Source organism: Triplophysa dalaica, chromosome 9 (assembly GCF_015846415.1).
Source record: "Triplophysa dalaica isolate WHDGS20190420 chromosome 9, ASM1584641v1, whole genome shotgun sequence".
NCBI lineage: Eukaryota > Metazoa > Chordata > Actinopteri > Cypriniformes > Nemacheilidae > Triplophysa > Triplophysa dalaica.
This window is the reverse complement of record NC_079550.1, coordinates 14775587-14797529: the sequence shown is the minus strand read 5'-3', so window position 1 is coordinate 14797529 and position 21943 is coordinate 14775587. Positions and strand designations below refer to the sequence as shown.

General features: G+C 37.4%; 1 protein-coding gene across 8 annotated transcripts in view; it reads left to right on the top strand.

Annotated features, from left to right (window-relative positions):
• Positions 1-21943, top strand: part of brip1 (BRCA1 interacting helicase 1) — a 74976-nt gene that overhangs the window by 30292 nt on the left and 22741 nt on the right. For 2 of the 8 annotated variants that reach the window (XM_056757679.1, XM_056757674.1), the window contains one exon: positions 13657-13777. The exons of 4 other annotated variants lie outside the window; for them this stretch is intronic. The gene's annotated coding sequence lies outside the window, so the exon portion shown is untranslated. Of the gene's footprint in view, positions 1-560; positions 602-13656; positions 13778-21335; positions 21440-21943 lie in introns of those variants that run through there. 2 more of the 8 variants (XM_056757676.1, XM_056757675.1) reach the window with 2 other exon arrangements.

Here is a 21943-nt window from a genome sequence, read left to right as displayed (position 1 = left end):
CAAGTACTTATTGGTCTGTTATTATTAGGCTATTAAAAGCTGCACCCAAGCACATGAACATAAGTTTATTGATCCATAGAGTCTGAGGTGTATTCATGAGGATCCGTGCAACTTCTCATCGCACCTGCTGGTCTGGCCTCAGCTGACCGCATTTCACTCCTTGCTTATTGTATATGGGGGTTATTTTGGAGATACTGTATGTAAAAAAATATATTGAAACTTTTATATGGCTTACTGTACAATGTGAACAGTTAAACAAGAACAAGATAAAGTAGATGATTATAATATAATTATAAGCTCTTATTAGTGGTAGTTGCATGTATGAGAACAATCTGACATCGGTACATTTACATTATTAGATGTTTTTATCTAAAGCAACATACAAGCTTTAATTTTTTTAGTATGTGCATTCAATGACTTTCAAACCCATTGACCTTGCCATTGTTGATACCATGCTCTACCTATTTAGCTTCGGTAAAGCATGTCCTGAAATCTTTGTTTTACCTGCGCCTGAACATGCATTTGACTATGTAAGCCTGTCATGCCTGCTTTAAATTTAGGCTGCGGTAAACTCTCGTCACCCTCATCTAGACATATCTTTCACCCCTCCGGCCTGACCTCCTTCTGGGCGTGTGTCACCAGGCCAACACGCTCCCCAGAGGTATCCCATCATTCACACCGCCAGTATCGCACCACGTTAATCAATGCTTCCACTGGTGTGTAACTGGGGTTCCGGCTCCTGTCCGGCACTGTAATCCCTGCTGCTGGGCCATTGTCTTCGCCTGAAGGTGTTAGTCTCAGCCGTTACCTCTCAACACTGTCCAACTTTAATTCATAATGGGTCAGGACGTTGAGGACACATTAAATAATTGGCCATTATTCACAGCCGTAGGGAGCTGAGCGCACACGGCGTAGTTTGGTGGTTTTTAATGTGGGGCAGGAGGTTGACAGACCCCGACCTCATTATAGAGGTTAACGTTAAATTTGTAATTAAACTGGATCATTTTGTTTCATGAGAGGAAATCATCACGCTTCACAGAATATAAAATGTGACCATTCAGAGTAGAGCTTTCATCTCACTTCTTGAGGAAGCATTAAAAAGGGTTTATTTATTTTTTAATGTTTAAGCTGTTTTATTATTGTGTATATTCATATGTTGCAAAAACTGATATGAATCAAAATTCTATCATAGTTCCAGATCTGTGTGCCTTTTTTATTTCTTTTAAATGAAAACAATGGTTACATTATGTCTCTTTTAAAGGCATAGCATTAACTCGCTTTCTTGTCATTTCAAACCTGTTTGACTTTCTTCTGCAGAACAAAAAGGAAGATATTTTGAAGAATATCGGTAACCAAACAATGGTGTTACCCATTGACTTGCATTGGGGTTGTGTTTACACAATTAAAGCAAATGGGTACCGCTATTATTCGGTTACTAACATTCTTCAGAATATCTGCAGAAGGGAGACAGTCATACAGGTTTGAAATGTCAAGAGGGTGAGATTTTTGGTTGTACTATCCCTTCAAACTTTATTTGTTTCGTTAAGTTGGTGATACGAGGTGCTGCCAAGTTTATTTCAGTTCTAAAATATCAAATATGCGAATCACACATTCTTTTTGTTGTTGTGTCATTGCATTTGAAAGTGACTTATTCCCTTTTTTACTAATCCATTTGTTATGATTTAATGTGCATGTTTTTATGCAGTAGATTACTGTCGCTTAAGATCACTGACACTTTTTTCAGTTAAAGAGTCCATATGGACTTTTATTGCTCTAGTTTTTCACATAAAAGTTATTTATTCCACAATCGTCCATCTTGCATTTGCACCTTGATCTTCTCTTCTGTCAAATGGTCAGTGCAGCACACATGGCGTGATGATACTGTAGGTTGACCTGTATATGTGAAGCTGTACGTCCCCGAGGATTCACATCACGCAGCAGAAGCTGTGATAGCATTGTTAGGGGCAAAGGGTGCGGTGCGGTGTTGTTTTAACTGCTGTGTATATGGTGTGGGTGCTTTAACTAGGAGCGGCTTGTGGACAGGTGGTTGCCTAGTCTCTAAATGTTTGTTTCTGCAGCAACAGTCTGCACCAGTCTCGATAAATCCTTATTTTATAAAAGGGGGATGCGACTTGGCAGGTGAGGAGTAATCTATAATGAAATGGATAGCTAATCCTCATTTTGGTTAATCTGCCTGTCATGTTGCCATCTTGGCCTGGCTTGGATGCCAGTTTTTACAGCTCAGAATCGAAAAAAACCCTTATGGCCTTTAGGCTGTGTTAGAGGTTTAGACCTGTAATCTCTGGCGATACTTAGCTCATGAGGAGACAAGCGTATTAAGAAACAGTCTAACTCACAAAAATTTGGGATTCCTATGATGAAATGAAAACAAAAAGGCAGCAGTATGAGATGTTACCAGTGGTTGTAGACATATGTACAGTATACATATTTTTATGTTTTAGATGTATTTTGTTGGTGTGATTTCTTTGGTTCTAACACAATTTGCGAGATTGTACATAGCAAATAATCATCAATAACAAAGTCCTGTTTGGTGATATCAACATTCTCATAGAAACAAATTTTTCCCCAAATTATCTTGTTATTACACTTTCTTTAATATGATAAGAACAAAGCGAAATAGTCTGAGGGGCTGTTGGACTATTTTGTTCCTGAAACATCCTCTCAGTCCGGCTGAAGACACAGCTGTCAGATCTTGGCTTGGGGTATAGTTTTGTAGCTCCTTGAACAATAAAGCTGGATTTCTTTCAGAGGTTTATTCAGAATTAGACACTTAATCTGATTTAACAATTTGATAAGTAGATTGATCTGGGTATAGACATTCGTTGTTATGGTTCATCCTGGCAAAGCTTTTAATACGTTTTTTTTTCTTTGTGAAGGGTTATATCATGGGCTTTAATGTTGTAGTTGCTCAAATTGATAAATATTTTTCTTTCTGAAGAGTTTATTTTGTTTAGATTTTGACTGATTAGGTTTATTGTTGTATTGCAGTATTTAGTTATCTTTTCAGTCAAAGCTGTGTTTTCTTGGAACAGTCTTGTTATGTTGATGAAATATGTTTGCGTAAAACACTTAAAATGCTTGTTTCTACTTCCACGTAAAGAACGGGTTACATAAGTGAATCTGAAGATTTGCACACTAATGGATGGCTCTTTAATTTAGTTTCAAGTGCTGTAGTGGCCATTAGTTTCATCAATGAAAGGCTTGAGATTGCTTTGGTAACTCTGTGTTGTCATTTCCATTTAGCAGGAAATTGATTTCTTCATTATGGCAGAGAGTAATCATGTGTTGTTTGCTAATTAAGACAGTTAAAAGTCTGCTGTTGACACACTTTACTTGGAATAAGTTGATCAATAAAATTGACTTTTTAATATAGATGCTGATGGGCTTTAAGCCTTCCTTTGTCTGTGGGGGGCCTTTTTTCTTACTAGATTTTAGGAACATTTTGGAGCCCAGCATCTTATGTGTTTCAGTGGGAAGGTTATTTAAAACTGGCTCATCAACAGTAGAAACAAAGCTTTTTTGCATATTTTTAAGACGTTGAATCTGCTTTTAATTCTTTTTTTTCTCCATTAGATTCATGTTTTGAAACTTTTTAAACCACAATAAGTCCCAGTAGTCACCATTGTCTCTGATTCATCAGAGACTTGTTGGAATTCTTTCTGCATGATTCGGGTAAAAATGCGGCTCTGGATAAAAGTATACAGCCAGACGTTGTATAGCAGTCTCTCATTGGCCTGATCCTCTATTCTGGGTTATTGTCACACGGCTCATATATTACCTCACATACTCCTTGTTTTGTGATGTAGATGCCTATAAAGTTGTCTGTCTCCACCATGTGTTTCTGATTTCAAGTAGTCTGAGTAGAGCTTGTGAAGTTCACATCTCTGAGGAGAGCTACTGACCGTAGCAGGGATTAACTGAGCTATGAGCTTTGCTTGTCTTAATGCAATGCAGTAAGCTCTAGTGCTGTCTCCTATTGGAGGACAGAAGAAGCTTTACTGACCAGAGTGCTAAATAATCATGTTTTTGAAGGGGCGTCTAATGCCTTTTTGATATGTTGAGGGGCTGAATTTGATTTCTTTGCTGAGTTTAAGGGTAAACCATCATTGAGCCTTGATGCTTGTAGGAGCTCCATGCTGTTATTGATTTGCTGCCTTCTAAACGCCGCAGACAAGCTAGTTTTTGTGAGTTCAACTCGAGTCGTAAATTTGATCCTGGGCCCGGTACATTTTCTTATACTCCCGTGTGTGTATCTGTTTTTGGACTGTGTTCAGATTCAGACTTAAGAAGATATTGGTCTTGTATTTAAGTGTGACGTGTTTTTAATGTAAGTGATGAATGCATACTTTTCTTCGCTCTTATTGGTGTAAAGATTATTCAGTGAATTACAAATTGAAATGTTTTATGGCTCTATGTGCATACTAATTGTGGTTTAACCAGAATCTACACCTCCATAAATCCACAAATTTACACTTTCCCCCCAAATATCTGTTATTCATACACACCATTTCCCATCCATGCTAGATCGTTTGAATATTTCAACATATATGTCTGTTCGGCTGCCAGGAATTGTCGTACTCTGTGTAACAATTTCATTCCATTCATTCCAGATTTTTCCCGCAATAATACGTACTACTTGTAGTTAAAATAAGAATTATAACAAAGCCAGAGGCACTCCCTATAGAGAAGTCAGAAGTGCTCTGTGCGGTGCACCAAGAACCATTACTAAGTAAACAGCAAGCATGTTCTTGACAAGTTGATAGATTTGATCAGAGAAACCAATCAATCGTCTACTGTTTAATCCAGCTGCCAGCCCCCGGAATGATGGATGCCACATCTGTTTGTAGAAGTTTCTTTAGGGGAAAAAATCTCCCGGCTGTAAGAGAATGCGTGACTCCTCCTTTCTCTGGTTAAGTGTCAGAGCTTGCAAATGAGTGAAGGAAACTTAAGTGAAAATTGAATGCTTTAGAAGTGCCAGGAGTGAATGGTGTTGTATGTGTGCCTGCAAGCGAATTTGTGTGCTCGCTAGAATGTAGGTGGTCTCGGCTTGTGTAAATATTGGAAGCTTTGAGACACAGTGTGTCAAAACACGCAGGGCTTGAAGTGCCACGCTAATGAATAGGGGCCACATGTGGAGTGCCATGGCGGTTTGTTTAAGCAAATGAGCTCTGCTGACAGACATCTGCCCTAATGTGCAGGCCGAGACAGCTCAGATGCAGCATTTATACACAGACACGCATACGAACACCGCAATGGCGCGTCTTCTACGACGCACTCTTCCCCTCCGTTGCTCTGTGTCGAGGGGGACCTCTGAGACTTTTCAAAGTGGCAGAGGATCTCTCTGCGTTGACAGACGGACGGTGCGAGAGACTGGGGTTGGCTGAATTATGCATGCGCGTTCTCACAACGCTCCACACTTGCCTTGACTCATCATCGCACAAACATCATGGGAAAGGCAATTGTTTATTTAGCACTTTATTACTGTTGCCTTGCATCCAACCCACTCACTGCGAAGTTTGGGAGCCTTTATTTTTTAAATTGATGAATCTTAAAACCGGTTAAAGGCCTTTTTTGAGCTGGGAGGAGAGATTAGCATGTGGGCACAAGCCGGTGGTGCTAAATGTCTTGTAGTTTTCAAAGGATTCGGCACAATAGAGACGGGATGAGTTATGAAGGACTAATGAATTGGCGTCGGAAGCTGGACGTTGTGAAGAATAGCTTTCAGTGGGAATTGAAAGTGTTGAAGTGTGCTTTTTACAGAGTGGTTGACTTTTATCTTTTCAGTTTCATTGAATCGTGGCATTTTTTTCAGATCAATCGCCCTGCGTGTTACATGTTTAACTTTTCTGGTGTGTTTTGCTGAATAGTTCAGTTACGAAAGGTCTCGACTCACTTTTATTGTCACATCACCATGTGTGGTGAGTAAAAGTCTTGGGTGCGTACTCCATACAAAGTAGAATGCAGTTGGACGGACAACTGTATGACAAACAACTGAATGACTTTACAGACTTAATTGACCGTGTTTAGTGCAGACGAACCGTGCAAAGTGTAAATAGACAGACTGTACAAAAAAGACAATATACACTTTTTTATGGACAGTATATACACAAGATATACACATCAGACGTTAAACATACACATTAAAAATGCAGGTGTACACATGAACGTGTATGTATATTGGATAAACCATATAGTGCACATAGTAGAGATATAGGTATGAAGCAGGTGTGATTCAGATTGTACCATCAAAGTTAATGCAGAATCAACAGACTGAGCACCGAATCGCAAAAAATGGTGTCAGAACAACCCCGAGCCAGAATCTTTTTAATAACAACAGAGGTGATACCTAAGAAACTAAAAACAAGTGAGTGTTGTAATTTTCCAATAGGATGAAAGATACTTATGCATTGAATGGAGCAGCGCTCAGAAGTTTGTATGCTTTAGCCAAGCAAGGGATTACTTATGTAAAAGAACAAGGGGAGGTGTCGGCACAGGTGCCTCTCGCTGTTGAGAAGCTCAACTGGCTAACGTCCAGACGCACTCACGCATCTGAGGCTCCCCTCCCTTCCTCTGCGTGTCAGAGCACAAAGCCCGTGGGCTTTCTGACAATGAGAGCATCGCTGTCGCACCAGGAGAACACCTCGTAAGCAAACACTGTCATGGCTGGCCACAAAAGCGACCGGGGAGCGATGCACTTTTATGCCCATGAGTGCCTTGTTAGGGACACAATGACTCGCAGGCCTGGACAGCAGGTGTTACATTAAAGCGCAGCTCTGATGTATTGTGGCCTTCTATTCGCACTAGGATCCATATTTGCTTTTTCTTTGACTTTCCAATCACACCCAACAAAGCATTGTTTTTGAGTGTACAGGAAAGTGCTGTGTTAAGCTTTGTTATCGATTATGTTTAGAGATCGCAGTGCATTCATGCTTGATATCAACCTGTTTTCTGTTTGCTCAAAACAGAGGCACTCAGTATCGGGTTTTATTTGTGTGGTTGTGATATGTTTATAAACCTAATTATTCACATTTTTTTAAATTCATAAGATTTATAAATATACACTACCGTTCACAAGTTTTCCACATTTTAGAATAATAGTAAATTCTTCAAAATTGTACAATACAAACAAAGCGTTGTGAATCATGTTGTAACTAATAAAAGAAAAATGTATATTTTCAAAGAAATGTACTTTTCATGCAGCTTCTCAAGTTCTCATCCTGGGATGCTTTTTAAACAGTATTACAGAAATAATCTCTTCTAAACTTCGATTGTCTACTTTTTGCTAAATGTTTTGTCAATTTTAGCTTTGTAATAAAATAAATGAATATGTTGGCACTATTATATTTTGTGTACAAACTAATTTAAAACATACACCTTTAGATCAAAAAGTTTTTAAGTTCATGAGCATTTTAGTTTTTGATATACAAATGTGTTTGGGTGTATTGTGTAATTTTATTTTGGCAATTGCAATTGCCTTTGTTTTGCATTTTTGTAATTTAATATTCAATTATTTATTTGTATTCAATTATTAATATTCAGTAATAATACATACATATATGTGTGTGTATGTATGTATTAAATAAATTGATGAATGGATTGGGTAACTTTGTCACATTTAAGGGTAACACTTTACAATAAGGTGCTATTTGTTTACAATTGTTTATGCATTAGGTTACATAAACTAACAAGGAACAAATTTTCTAAAGTATTTATTAATCTTGATTTATGTTAATTTCAGCATTTACAAATACATTGTTAAAATCAAATGTTGTCACTGTTAACATTAGTTAATGCACAATGCACTAACATGAAAACGTATAACTTATAAAATAAAATGAACAAGAATCAATAAATGCTGAAAACCTAAATTGTTCATTGTTAGCTAATGCATTTACAAATGTTAACTAATAGCACCTTATTTTAAAGTGTTACCCATTAGAGTTTAGCGAAGAAATGGATCTTCTACTGGTAACCCAAAATAATACTGGCTATAGACATACTTTCATCTTGCTAGCAAATGTAATTTACTTGTTTTCAATTTGCTTGTAATCAGAAATAATCTGCAAAGTCTAGTCTTTGCGGATGTTTTCCGGAAGTGAAGTTTGGACCACAAAAAGCAGAGTTGTTATAGTTTTGATTTTAGTTTTATTAACATTTTAAATTGGCTTTTCCTTATAGATTTTTATGTTAATTTAAGTTAAAGTTTCAACAATTTTGGTATTTGATTGGAATTTTATTATTTATTTGGTATGTTGCTACATAATATTAATTTCTATTTTAGTTTTATTTAGTTTTTTTTTAATTATAATTTAGTGCTTTAAACCTATTTCATTTTATGTTTGAGGCAACATTTAAATTCTTCCTTTTAGTTAAGTTTTTTCCATAATAATTAGGTCAATATTTGATTGATTTCAATGAACAGAAACTTTTTCAAAGTTTTTATTTTAGTAAACTCAAATAACCTTGCTCAGTAACGTTTGCCTGTTGTTGTTGCTTTGAAACTTTCTATAATAATTAACATATAGAAACATTTTATTATTGAACAAAACTTTTTGCATAATGACAGCATGCAGTCCAGCTGGCATGAACTACTCAGATTTGCCCTGATGATATGTTACCCCACATGATTTGAGAATGAAGAACAACATGTGTGTTGTCAACCATTTAGGTCAACATCTATTTCGAATTCTTAACTTTTGTAAACTTTATGTTCAGATTTTTATGTTGGCTTAGACAGCACTGTATACACAAGAATTGTAATGAATTAACAGTGGCAAGGCTTTGCATACAAGGCCAGTAGATGTCAGTATGCTCCGCATTATTTCTATGTGATTGTTCAATTACATGTCTTTCACAACAAACACGCTGACTTCACAAACATGTTTGAATTTATCAGCTATTTTTCTGTCCATGTCACTGTTTATGTATGAGCCTCTCAAAACATATCTCCCTTTGACTCAAATAAGTGTGAATAAGTCTACAACCGAAGGCTCTTCTTACATTTTTTGCCTCATTGCAAATCATTTCTTTGGATGCTTTTTTATGTCACCCATACACCTGAATCTGATCAGAACCTTTGGTTTGCTTGTTTTGTATCAGCAGGACATCAGATTTCCCTTCCTCTTTGCTCTGTACAACATTGCAGGGCACATGCTTAGACTGGCTGAAGAATCAAGCTTACTAAAGCCTCTATAGGGGCTGTGTGACGACAGTACTGTCATCATGCGTAGCCCTCGCAATCCCGTCTCCTCCTTCACTATGTGTTAATATTTGCATTTATGCTATTAGACTGGCGAGAGACAAGGGATTGCCATTGGAAAAGAGAACATGTTGATAATTGCCGTACGGCATATCCTGCTGTGCCGTTGAGCGGCATGTCTTTGTGGAGGCCGTTTGCAGAATTAGGAGCGAGACTGAGGCGTTAAAGCTAGAGATAATGAGAAGGCAAACAGGATTATTGACAGAGACACAAAGGGAGCTTTAGAGGTGTCTCCAACAGCTGTGTGAACGAAGCGCACACTCCTGTGTCCTGGGAGGTACATACGATCTGAAGCTGTTAACCCTGTCGGGGTTGAAGCGGATGCTTGGCTGTATGCTCCAGCTTTGGATTCACGTTATATGTCATATGATCCAGGCATAAGCACCTCTTTTTCCATTACCCTTCTTTTAGAGTGCTTTATTTGAATACAATCTCATTGTCTGTTAATTGGCTTTCATTGGTGACCCACTTTTTGCCCATGAGGCCTCTGCTCCCTGTTGTGCATCTCCAGTCATGTGTCCAATTATGCAGTGAAGTGGGCAGGAGGGATGTTGCATCCCAGAGTTTGCCCGTTGTCCGTTGCGCCATTTCTAATCACCCTCGTCTTCTAGAGGTCAGGAGTGTCACTGTGCTCACTTCAGCCTGTCTCTTTACTGAATGTCACCTTTTTCACTAAACCAATCCATCGTTGTAGTTCATTTCTTTTTAGATAGGGGGCGCTGTCTGCCTACACTTTTCGCTTACCTGCTCTTTGTCTCTTGTAGTCGCACTTAATCAAACTGATGCACGATTTACCCTCTGTGAAGGTCTTCCAAAGACTTAGTTGTCTGTAAGTTTGCCTGTGCGAGGACATCTGCGTTTGACTCTCATCCATTGCCGGCTAAGCTGTTCAAACTCCTGGAAGCTTTCAGCAATTAACAATGCAAACACAAGCAAATATCTTCCCTTTGTATCAAGCAAATAATTTGTCTGGCCTAGCAGTTTTCACTGAAAATGCTTTGTTTACCGAGACAAGCTATTGTATTGTGACGCACTTGGAAGGATTTGGGAGTTTTCAAGGGTAAGGGAAGATTATGAGGGCGCTTTGCCGGAGAGGCAAAGAAAAAGCACACACTTCAGACCCCCCAAAACTAATTGTGGGACTAAAACAACACGGTTTCCCAGGGGACTTACTCGCTATTACAGAAGTGCGAGTTAACAGCTCAACACACAGTTACCTGTCAGGGCCCATGTCTAGACCAACATGACCTTTCGAAATCCTGTTTGATTTGAAATAAAATACTAGTTTCATATAGTTAAAAGATTAAACCTCAAGAATTGGTGAAAATGATAAGTCATTAGTACCCAGTAGGTGTACAGTAAGTCACGTTTACCCATCTTGGATGTTTTCTGCTCATGACAAAGAATAAAAATGATTTTTAGTCAAGGAACTCTGTTTAATGGACGTCATCTGCTCCACTCTGCCCGTGGCTTGAGAGCTCCACTTAAACTTGCATATGAACAGAAATTTAATTGCCAACAGTCAATATTTGCCCCACTAAGAGTTGAGCCACTTTCAAACTGAGTTTGGAGTGTTGTTTTATATAAGCGACTGGATTGCTAATGGCAGCTAGGGTGTTACTGGTAAAGACAGAGAAAGCTTAAGGATTCCCCTTCTCACACATGCTATCACATGAACAAAAGAGTTGTGCTCTCTCACACTCTTACGCTCACAGCGCATACACAAACACATGGCACAAAGACCGATGGGATCAGAAGCTATGAGAGTAATCCAAGAGCAAACAAGGGTGGGGACCTGGGAGATGTAAGTGGGCCAGTGAATTTGGGGAGAGGCTAGAAATGCATTGCTCTTGTATATGTAAATATGTGAGCAAATGTGTTTGTGAGAATCCGTATATCTAAAATTACTGAAGTGTTGTTTTTTTTCATGTCAAAATTTAATTTTCAATATAAGCTTCATTGCGACCTGTCAATTTTGTCACGTTGCCCTTTTTATTCGGTTTGGGAACACAAGATAAATATGAATAAGTGATTAATCACAGAGACAGATCCCTTTCTCTAACAATGCTAATAATACCCTTTTATCACAGGGCCTGTTTATGTGTAATCTTGGTGTCATTCATCTCTTTTCAACAGATTGCACAATGTTTTCACTTGTAAGTTATTTTTATAAGCGTATCTTCGCTGATGTTGGTATTTTGGTAATAACTGACTTGCATGGTTTTTCGCAACATCTTGTTTTCCTGATTTACCTTGATTCATTTAACTTAAAACAATGATCTCACAAGGACCCATTTCTTGTATTTGACAGCATATTTTACTGTCCTTTTACACTGATTTACTTTTTGAATCAACTTTGTCCACGACCAGATTATTTGTCATGCATTTTTAGAACAGGGTGTAAGGTGTACTTTAGGCACCTAAAAGGTGACACAAGGATGTGTGCAGGTTCAATCTCGAAAAAGTGAAGGAGACATACTGTTGTGTCATTTAGGGACAGATACATTTAACAAAAATGATATATATAATTTAAGTTTTTTGTAAATATAAATAAATACATGTAGATATTTCCTTATTATGTGTCTGTTTTTATAAATACTAAATATATACGCACAGTACATATATTATGTAAAACACAATCTTTTATTTTTTATGGGATTAATCGTGTGTCACTCCTACTTCAATAGAACAGAACAGAATGCAATTTGTGGCTGTGGTTCACCTTCAAAATGAATATTCAGTCATTAGTTATTCACCCTCTAGTCATTTCAAACCTGTATGTCTTTCTTTCTTCCGCAGAACACAAAAGAATATATTTTGAAGAAAGTTGTTAACTGGCCCACATTCACTTGCATTGGTTACAATAGAAGTGAATGGGGGGATGTGCTGTTCTGTTACCGACATTTTTCAAAATACCTTCTTTTGTGTTCTGCAGAAAAAAGAAAGTCATACAGGTTTGAAGGGTGTGTAAATGATGACAGACTTTATATTTTGAAGGTGAACTTCTCCATTACAGGGATACTTCACCCAAAATGTTATATTATTTCATCATTTACTGACCATCGAGTTGTTCCAAATCTGCATATATTTCTTTGTTCTGGTGAACACAGACAAAGATATTTTGTAGAATGCTAATAACCAAACAGATCTTGCCCCCCATTGACTCCCATAGGAAAAATAACTATATTTTTTTTTTTTGTTGGACAGCAAACCGTTCTGGGACGCTATCATTGTATTTGTTTCTACTTTTGGTAGTCAATGGGGGGCAAAATCTGTCCGGTTATAAGCATTCTTCCAATTTAGTTCCCATATGCATTTTATAATGCATGGCCAAATAAGTATCGATCAATATCATGTTTTTATTTTTATCACCTCGTAAATCACATGACATGGGATAAATTGGTTGACTTTGTGTGTAAAAAGATAAAGTTGCATCCCTAATGATGGGAACTTTCATTATACATTATGTATTTGTATTCCAAAAGCCACTGTTATCCCAAATCAGACTAAACAGAATTTTTTTCGGTCTGAGAAAAACATCACAGGCACACAATGGGCCTCATTTTTCAATCTAGAAATGAGCGCAGATCTGTTCGCAGAAATCATTTTACGACAGGGTTTACGTGTGATTCATCAAACATTCGTATGCCGCCAATCTCATCGCACGACTGATCGTACCTTGATAAACGTGGCGGCTGAAATCTGTCGTTATTTACATATCATGGATCTATAATTCAGGATGTAGATGCCATCGCATCTAGATATTATGACATGGGGAAGCGTAATTCGGTCCAAAAAAAGTTTAATCTTGAAAAGCGGAATCGAAGGAAGTAAAACAACGGGTTGGAAAGAGATCAATGATGCGGTCAACAGCGTTGGTGTAGTGAACCGAACTACAGCTGAGGTTTGTATTTTTTATTGGATATTTACTATTGGATATTAAGGCCTACGTTTTGCAAATATGACCGCAAATGTTTTATTTTATTTTAAGTGTTTCACTATTATTTTTACACGGAAAGTATTGTTGTTGCTCTAAATAACATTGGTTGCTGAATATAAATTAAAACAAAATTATTCTGAATTCATTATTGGAAAAACTTTGTTACACTAATGTTTAAATGTAAAAACGAATATAGATATAAATTAATGACCATTTTTGCGGCGCAATTATACAATAATGTTTACATGTAAATGTTTTTACAGCCTACATTTTTCTTCACTTATCTGATGAAAAATGGTCTGTGGCGGAGGAAACAGATGCATGTTTCTAAGCAGGATAAAGGTTTAAAATATAATGCTGCTAATCTTGCATTTCAGGCTGCTTAAATCAAACACACACAGTTTTATGTTTGCCTCATTTAATTTTCCTCTTTCAGATCTGTCAGAGGCAGGACCAGCAGTCTTCAGCCCCCACAAACCGGCCTGGAGCCTTCCTCAAAGCCAGGCAACCTCGAGCTGTGACCCAGTGCACATCTTCCACCTCATCGAACATCTCACAAATAAATAAATAAACATCAAAGCATGCGTGTCTTCTGTGATTAAAATGCTCATTTGTATAACAAAGAAGCTATCATCATGCAAATATGTAAACTTACCCATTGCTTGTATTATGATTCTTGTAGTTGTTTCAATGTTTTACTTTTACTTGTGCATTTTAATTGCGGTAAATAGCCGTAATGCTCATGAAAGATTGTTTACATCACAGCACCCGTTAACCTTGTAATTTTAAACAATTTAAATGATCATTTTATTAGGTTAAATATAAAAGAAAATTCCTTATTAATGTTATGAAAATAAGAAATCACATCCGATTCTATTTTTACATTGTTATAGGCCTACTAAATGAAAAAAAAACTCATCTTTCTATTTGACATTATTTGTTTAAAGTAATCAAAAGGAAAACGCGTACACAGACCTTCGCCCTATCTCAAAACTTTCGTATACGAATTGAGACCTGTCGTGAGATTTGATCATAGCAACCGCTCACGTCCATATTGATAAATGCCAAGTTTACGTGAAAACGGTCGTACGTTCGTTTCATAAATCGGGCCCACTGTGTTCTGCTAACTTTAATGTGAATAGACCCGCCAACATATTGCTTTTATTCTTTCAGTTGAAAAGATACATCATCAGGGTACTCTGCGTCTTCTGTAATGTAAAAGCAGCATGTCTTTTATAATGTTTATATATAAACATAATAATATATATATACTGTTTATATATAAACAGTATATATATATATATATATATATATACTGTTAATAATGTTTATATATACAGGAAGATTAACACAAAGGGAGTGGGCAACAAAGACCACAAGGAAAAACGTGGAGAGTTGTTACGCCAATGCCGCTCTGTTGACCGAAGTCCTCGCTGTCTAGTGCTTTTAACCTGACCTGATTGGGACCCTTTGTCCTCGAATTCTCTCTCAATTAATGGGAAAAGTCTGTAATTGGATTTCTTTGTCGCTGGTTTATTCAGGGGAATGGCGTAGTGCTGTTTATTGAGCTTAGATGGTGTCTTCTCATGCCCCGTCAATGACAGAATGTTTTGACACGGAGTTCAGTTTCACTTTCAGCAGATGCCGTCATGGGTCATTTAAATACTTAAGTGACATTCTTCGGTAGAGAAGAATGTGTCTTCAAGCTCCCTCTCCTCGTCAAATGTCCATATTTCAGATGTGGAAGCTTATTGGTACAGTTTGTTCAATGAGATGTTCTAGATTTTGCTGTTGTTGATCTATGATACTGTACATTGATAAATGTTCATGACCTCTGCAGTTTAAAAGTTAAAGGACCAGTGTATGAAATTTAGCAGGATCTAGCGGTAAGGTTGTGAATTGCGACCAACCTCTCACTCCACCCCCTCCCTTTCAAAGCACTATGGTGGCTGACACCTAAGAACTAAGATAACATCATTGCTTATTTGCCGAAGCCGATAACTTATTTATGAAAGCAGTTTGTCCCTTTAGGACTACTATCTGACGTTTGCACATGCACTAGCAGACCTCCGTTACACTTCGATGGATCCGCATGTTTTTAACTGATCAAGTGAAGTTGACGCCATTGTTACTGTTTATTGCTCAAAGCCAAAGTTTATGAATACACGAGCACATAGAGGGGCACCGACCAATCACAACAGCCTGAGAAGCGGAAGCTCGCTGATATGGTATTGGTGGGACATCTTTACACACACACTCTAAGCAGGGAACCAATCACGACAGACCGGGTCAGCTTTACCAATCAGAGTGTTTCGGAAGGAGGGACTTTATATAGACCGGAAGAAATCGATTTGTTAAAGAAGGTGAACAATATACTTGAAATATAAAGCGTTTTTTTGAAACATGAACATTCATTGTTAAACACCCAAAAAACATAATCAAAGACTCAAAAACAGCAAAGACTGGCTCCTTTAATTTCACTCTATGAATCTTGTTTACACGTCTCTCAGTTGCATTTTAATCGTTTTTTTTTAAGTTTTTATTGATAAATCCTTATTTCATGCAATGAAAGTGAGACCAATGAAATCCGGTGTAAAGATTTCCTGTTATGAAATAGGAATATTCAAACCGTCTTCATTATAATTATATTTATAATGAGACATGTCATCCAGTATAATCCCTATGCACATACAACTTTACATGCGAGATCTCTTTATGAAGCTGTCACCTGCATGCCTGATGTTTTGCTTGTGTGCAGATGTTTCCCTTCAGTCAGCAAGAGAATCTGGATGCATCTCTATTAGTGTCAGTAAGTTAGGCAACTGGAACAAATAAGCAACATAAGAAAGCATTTCTTACCCAAGACAATAGCTGTCTGTCTTGTCTTGCCCTGTCTCTTAAGCCATAGACCCTAAATAAGGACCTGAATAACACTTGAAATAAACGCACTCTTTTGAATGAGACAACATTTGTTTGCTCTCTCTGGGATTTTTAAACTCATTCAGAGTGGTCACAGCCCAGTAGCCTTGTTTGCATAGCCCCTTTACAAACACACAACCACCCACTGAAGGAATGGCCAGAAGAGACAAACCATCGAATGAACAAGAGAATATGTGCACATGGCACCAGTCTTGACAGCCTGGCCTTTTTTAATCTTGTGACCTTTTGTACATTCTTTGCAAACGCATCATTCCTTCCGTGTCTCAGTTGTGTTTGAGCACTTCATTCATTGACACTTTATCTGTTTTGCTTGGATGGTAGAAACACTGATGCTGCTGTATACCCTATCTTTTGATCTTTATCTGTGTCTGTAATCTAACCTGTACTTCCCTCATTACTTAGAGGAAGTCACAGCAAACTTTGGGGCATGCTGGGTCACCTCGACAAAGGTTTCATAATTTCACATCTGATTATTAAAAAAAAAATGGATAGAGAATGTGTGTTATGACATTGGTATCTTCATTATATACTTACTAACAACCACAGACCTGATAGTTTGTTCAGTTTGTTGACAAAAAAGTAGACACCTGTCCTGACCAGCCATATCAGCTCAGGACAGCTTTACGTAAGCCACCAAGGATGAGCTTCAAATCACCTGTAAAGACTCTTTGAGCCTTAACTGAGGACTAATCCTGTAGTTTGTCTTCCATCTCTGGTTTAGTGCACGTACAGTGCCACTAGTTGTCAGAGCTTCTGGCCAATGACCCCTGGAAAGACCATTCGTGCTTTTAGAAATAGAAAGCATTTTATTTTTTTAAATTCATACACTTGATTAGGCAGGTCCTGGTATCACTTGTTTATATTACAATAATTACTTAGCCTTTTACCACTGTATGCTGTATTATCGTCTTTAACACCAACTGATGCTGAAAATTTAAATTTCATCTTAAATAAAAAAGTATCAATAAAATAAATTGAAATTTTATAACAAATAATGATTTATAGTCAGCTGAATAAGTATTCTAGGTGTTCTACTTCTGTGTAAGATACTGTGATTTCAGAGAAATGTCAATTATACTATTATTTTATTAAAAATTATTTACAGTATTTTACCTGCCCATGGTCAAAATGATAGTCTGTTTTCTCTGTTTCTTTAAAAAAGAGAATGATTTAAAAAATGGACTGAACACTAATTTGATAAACTGCTTTATTAATGAATGTTTAATTTCTTATACACGAAAAAATTAAAAGACCATTTCAAAATCAGTTTTTCTGTGCTAAAATTAACATTTTTGTACAACAAATTGAACAACTTACAATATTTCTCATAAATTGCAAATAAAAATTTTTTTTTTCTATTTGCATTTATTTGTAGAACATGAAAACTAAAGTCCATTCACTTTAAAGCACACAAGTAATATTTGTACATGTATTTATCAAAATTTCTAAAATATCTTTTATGTGATATCCAAAAACATTTTTATCAAAGTTTTAATGTGTCTTTTCATGCTGTCAGTCTTTCACGTTGCTGTTGGATGGCTTTGACAGACACTGGACTGGAATGACAACAATACATCTAGAATTAAATTGATTAATATATGATTAAATGCAAATTTGGAATGATCTCTTAAAGTTTTCTGCAGCTGTGTTTGTAATCGGTCTAAAATACAAGAAAAGTGCTAAGGTTTTCTTTCATGACTCTCAATTTCAGTGTGTTGTTTTATTTACTTTATTTGCACTTTCCGTTGAGCAGATTCCCAAACACAATAGCTTTCATTCGGTTAATGTGTCAGATAATCGCTGATGAAACTGATTGGAAATCCTGCTATCCTGAACCTGTGAGTTTTTCAGTTAGTTGCCGGGTGGATGTTGCAGGTGACTCACAAGGCCAATCTGCTTTAGTCATTTTTATTTGCTCATTGGACCTGGCTAATTCGCAATACAGGCTTTGGCTGGCAAGGCGTTCAAAATGACAAACAAGGTTGTATTGTACTTCTCCTCCTTTAGCCTGGTAATCACTTCTAGTTGCTCTTATCCTCTCTGCCTTCTCTGTCAGTCACTGGTGGCCTGATCTCCTGTAAGCTGCATTTGTCAAACTAAACACTTGATCTATGCGCAGGCGGTAGCCGGAGGTGAGCTCTTGGGAGGCGAAATCTCAATTGGGATTTTAAGATGACCAATGTATTAGCCAGAGGCTTTGTATTTGCTTTTTCCAGGCTAATCCCAAGATCTTCCCTCACAGTATATGGGATTGGAAGCCTCTCCCAGGAACAATGTTAAAGTGGCAGAGGTGATTCTGGGATAGACACAGGCCTTCGGGTTCATGGTGTGATAAAACCATAGATGTGTAATAAATAGATTAACTAACATTTTTGTCCTTTAGCAAACATCTTCATGTACTTTCTAATAAAAGTACAAAAGTATTTATGTCCCAACTATAGAATTTCGAAGTGTTACTTTAGGAATTGAAGAACATTTGCATTGAAAATTTCGTGCCTCAATGGTTTGTGTGTTATAAATAACCAACCATGGATTAATTAAATAGAACTTTAGTTTGATGAAATTCAGATTATATAGATTTATTTATACAAACCACCATGATAAAACTGCACTAACAGTCGTAAGCCAGTAGAGGGGCTTGACACTCCAGATGGTTGAAAAGTGGCAGCCATTCTCCTTTTCTATACACCCTAACCTGTCTATATACGAATAGACCAGTCCCTGTTCGTAAAGGCAGAGTAGTATCCACTCCAGATAGCCCCTGTTGAGTCTTTTCTGTCAAGTCATAAGTTCATTCATTTGTTATTTTGGTAAAATAAATGGAATAGGTGCTGTAGTAACAGAACTGGTCCATGCGAGGTAAGCATAAACAGTGCCTCCAGCTAAAACAAATTGGTTTTCCACTTCCTTAAATGACTAATGCCTTTAAAGGAGTTCTGATGTGGGACTTGAACACTTGGTCCTGCGAGAGGAAGAAATCTGCTGTTGTAAACGTAGTCTTGTCATTTGGCTCTTACATCATATACCTGACAGGGGATCAGTTGGGACCTTGCAGATCGCAGATCCTTTTTTTAGAAGCATGTAATTTCTTACTCTTGTCCTCAAAACAACCAATGCGTTATTATTCACCTGGTCACATGACTGAGGAATATGATCCCTGTTTCCCTTGACCTGTACAGTTGCTGTACTATAGATAAAAGATGAGAAGCGAGAGCTGATTGGTTGCCGATGGGTCACGCGTATGCTGCAAGAACCCTGGTTGGTTTACAACATGTAACACATCCTGCATTCCCTCTTGTTGCTGTACACACACTAAGATGCCGTATTAGGATTGGGGGCTTAAGAAAGGGGCCGCCCTTGGTGTGTTAACACCTGATTGGCTGGATACACTCCACAGAAAATCAGAGCAAAGAGGTGGAGTATTGAACATTCGAGTTGCATGAAAGCTTACAAGATACATATCCTGCTTTCATGGGCTCATTTACAGTCAATTTATTTTCCCCGTACTACACAAACACAAGCAGGTTCACAAGCTGAGACATTAACTGGCTTTAAAAATGGAGACATGTGTGACACACAAATGAAGTCATTGGAATGCTATGCATTTGTATTCCCCAAATCCCACCCCAACAGTTTATTATAATGATGTCCTGCTTTTTAAAGACATTCATTGAAATACAAATTTGGATTGGGATCAGCATTGTTCACTTTGCAAAGCTTTGTTGTGATTAGTTAGTCTTTTATAAAAACAAGCCTACAGTGGAGTTTCCTTCTCCAAATTTTGTGTTGTTCTGCCATTTCAGCACACCATATATCAGCCACATAGGCCTCTATTTAATCCAATGGATAAAAGATGAATCCATCCTGCATTTTCTTAGTGAACTCTAATCCGTGGTATGTATTTATTGCAATTATTAATTTTTATTGTTGCTTTTATCCAAAGCCACTCAGTGATTTTGGACCCCAATTTTCTACTGTTGGATTTATGTTTTATTGGAGTCAACCAGATGTACTTTATGATCAAGGGACACCGCCATAGTTCCAGCACTTGACTTAGACCTCTGAATCTCCCAATTTGGCCCTCCTAAAGCCCACCCCCTAGTCTCAGATCAGTCAATCCCCTCTCCCCATGATGCTGCAAAACCACAAACAACTTTTAACTCTTACAATTTAGTTTTCTTCCCTGAATCTCTAAAAAAACACAATGAGTAGCGGTCCCTAGATGTAAAAACTTTTATGCCGTATGCTTTAGGCAGGTGAGACTAAAAAGAGGAATTTGAAGTGGCCCTCCCTTTCTAGTCACCCTGTCTTTTCATCCAGGAAGTGTTGTCGGGTCCTGCAAAGCTGTCCGGATCTGAACGCATGTGGATTGAATCAGAATTATCCACTAATTGACTATTTACTGGGCTCCAGAAAGGCCACAATGAAGTTGATATTAAATCTCCCAAGTATTTAAAGTACACTTCTGAGTGCACCTTGGTGGAGTTGGTTCCAAATTTTACAAGGAGTAGTGACTTAAGCTTCTAGGTCAGAGAGTCCCTAGCCTTGCCGGCTCTCAGACGGGATTTAGGGACGACAGTGGGAAGCTGCAAGGGCAAGGGAAAGGTACAACTGGATCTCCCCAATGAGTTCCAGATGCCCCACGGTCTCAACTTAGATAGATACTACTAGCGAGAGTATTCTATGTGAGGCTTAAACCTGGCTCTCTTTTAATGGAGATAGACTGCTTTTTATGTGGAAAGTTAAATCGCATGAATCTTAGAGGTCCAGTTTGCCTTTTTATGTGCTACCAAAGCTTTGGTTTAAAAAAAAAGGCCGGCTAAGTTTTGATCAGATGACAATGATTGTTCTTTTTAAGTGTTCCTAGATTTATCAGATGGGATTTGGTAAGGCAGAGCATTTCAGTTTTTAAAAGCATATTAAAGTACCACATGACACTCCCTGTACTTGAACCCACTCAGAAACTGCACTGCAAGACATTAAAGTTATGTATCAAACAATGGATATTTATTTCATTCTCATATGTCCTATGACTCTGTTGGTGCTTTATGTAATCCCTTCTTGGATTGTTTATCACTTATGTAAATCAAAATGCTTTTGGATGTTTTAAAAGAGCCAGGATCTCTGATGTTCTTATTTCCCTCCCTTTTCCTCAAATCTGGATGGTTTCATCAGCAGTCCACTGGGACTCATTCAAAGGGACCAATGTGCCTTTTTCCATGATGCCCCTTTTATTTTTTATCTAAGAAGGTAATGTATGTTGAAGATACATGTTTTTTCTCATGTTCTGAGAAACCTTGTACAAATTAGCCAACTTGTTCTTTTTTTGTATTTCAATAAAGTCAGAAACCTTTTCACTTCTGTTATGGATTAAAATACTATGTATTGTATAAAATGCTATGTATTGTATAAAATGCTTTCACACTTAAATAATGTGGGAAAAGAGTACTTTAGGTTCCATGCACTGTAAAAAATCCTGTGAACGTTTTCTGGCAGCTGGGGCGTCAAAAAAATACAGTGATATTATAGTTTTTCACATAAAAATGTTTTCCTCATGAATGTTTAAAAAAATATACACAGTTTTTAGCACTGCAATTGAAAGTGAAATCCAACAGCAATTATTTTATTTTGATTCATAAAATGTTCATGTTATTTTTCAAATTGATCTCTCCCCTGATGGCCAGTATTATAAATTCTTTAGTGTGATTGGTATTAATATCTCATTTGCGCATACAAAACATTCTGGAATCATTCTTTTTCATTTTGTTTTATTATTATTATTT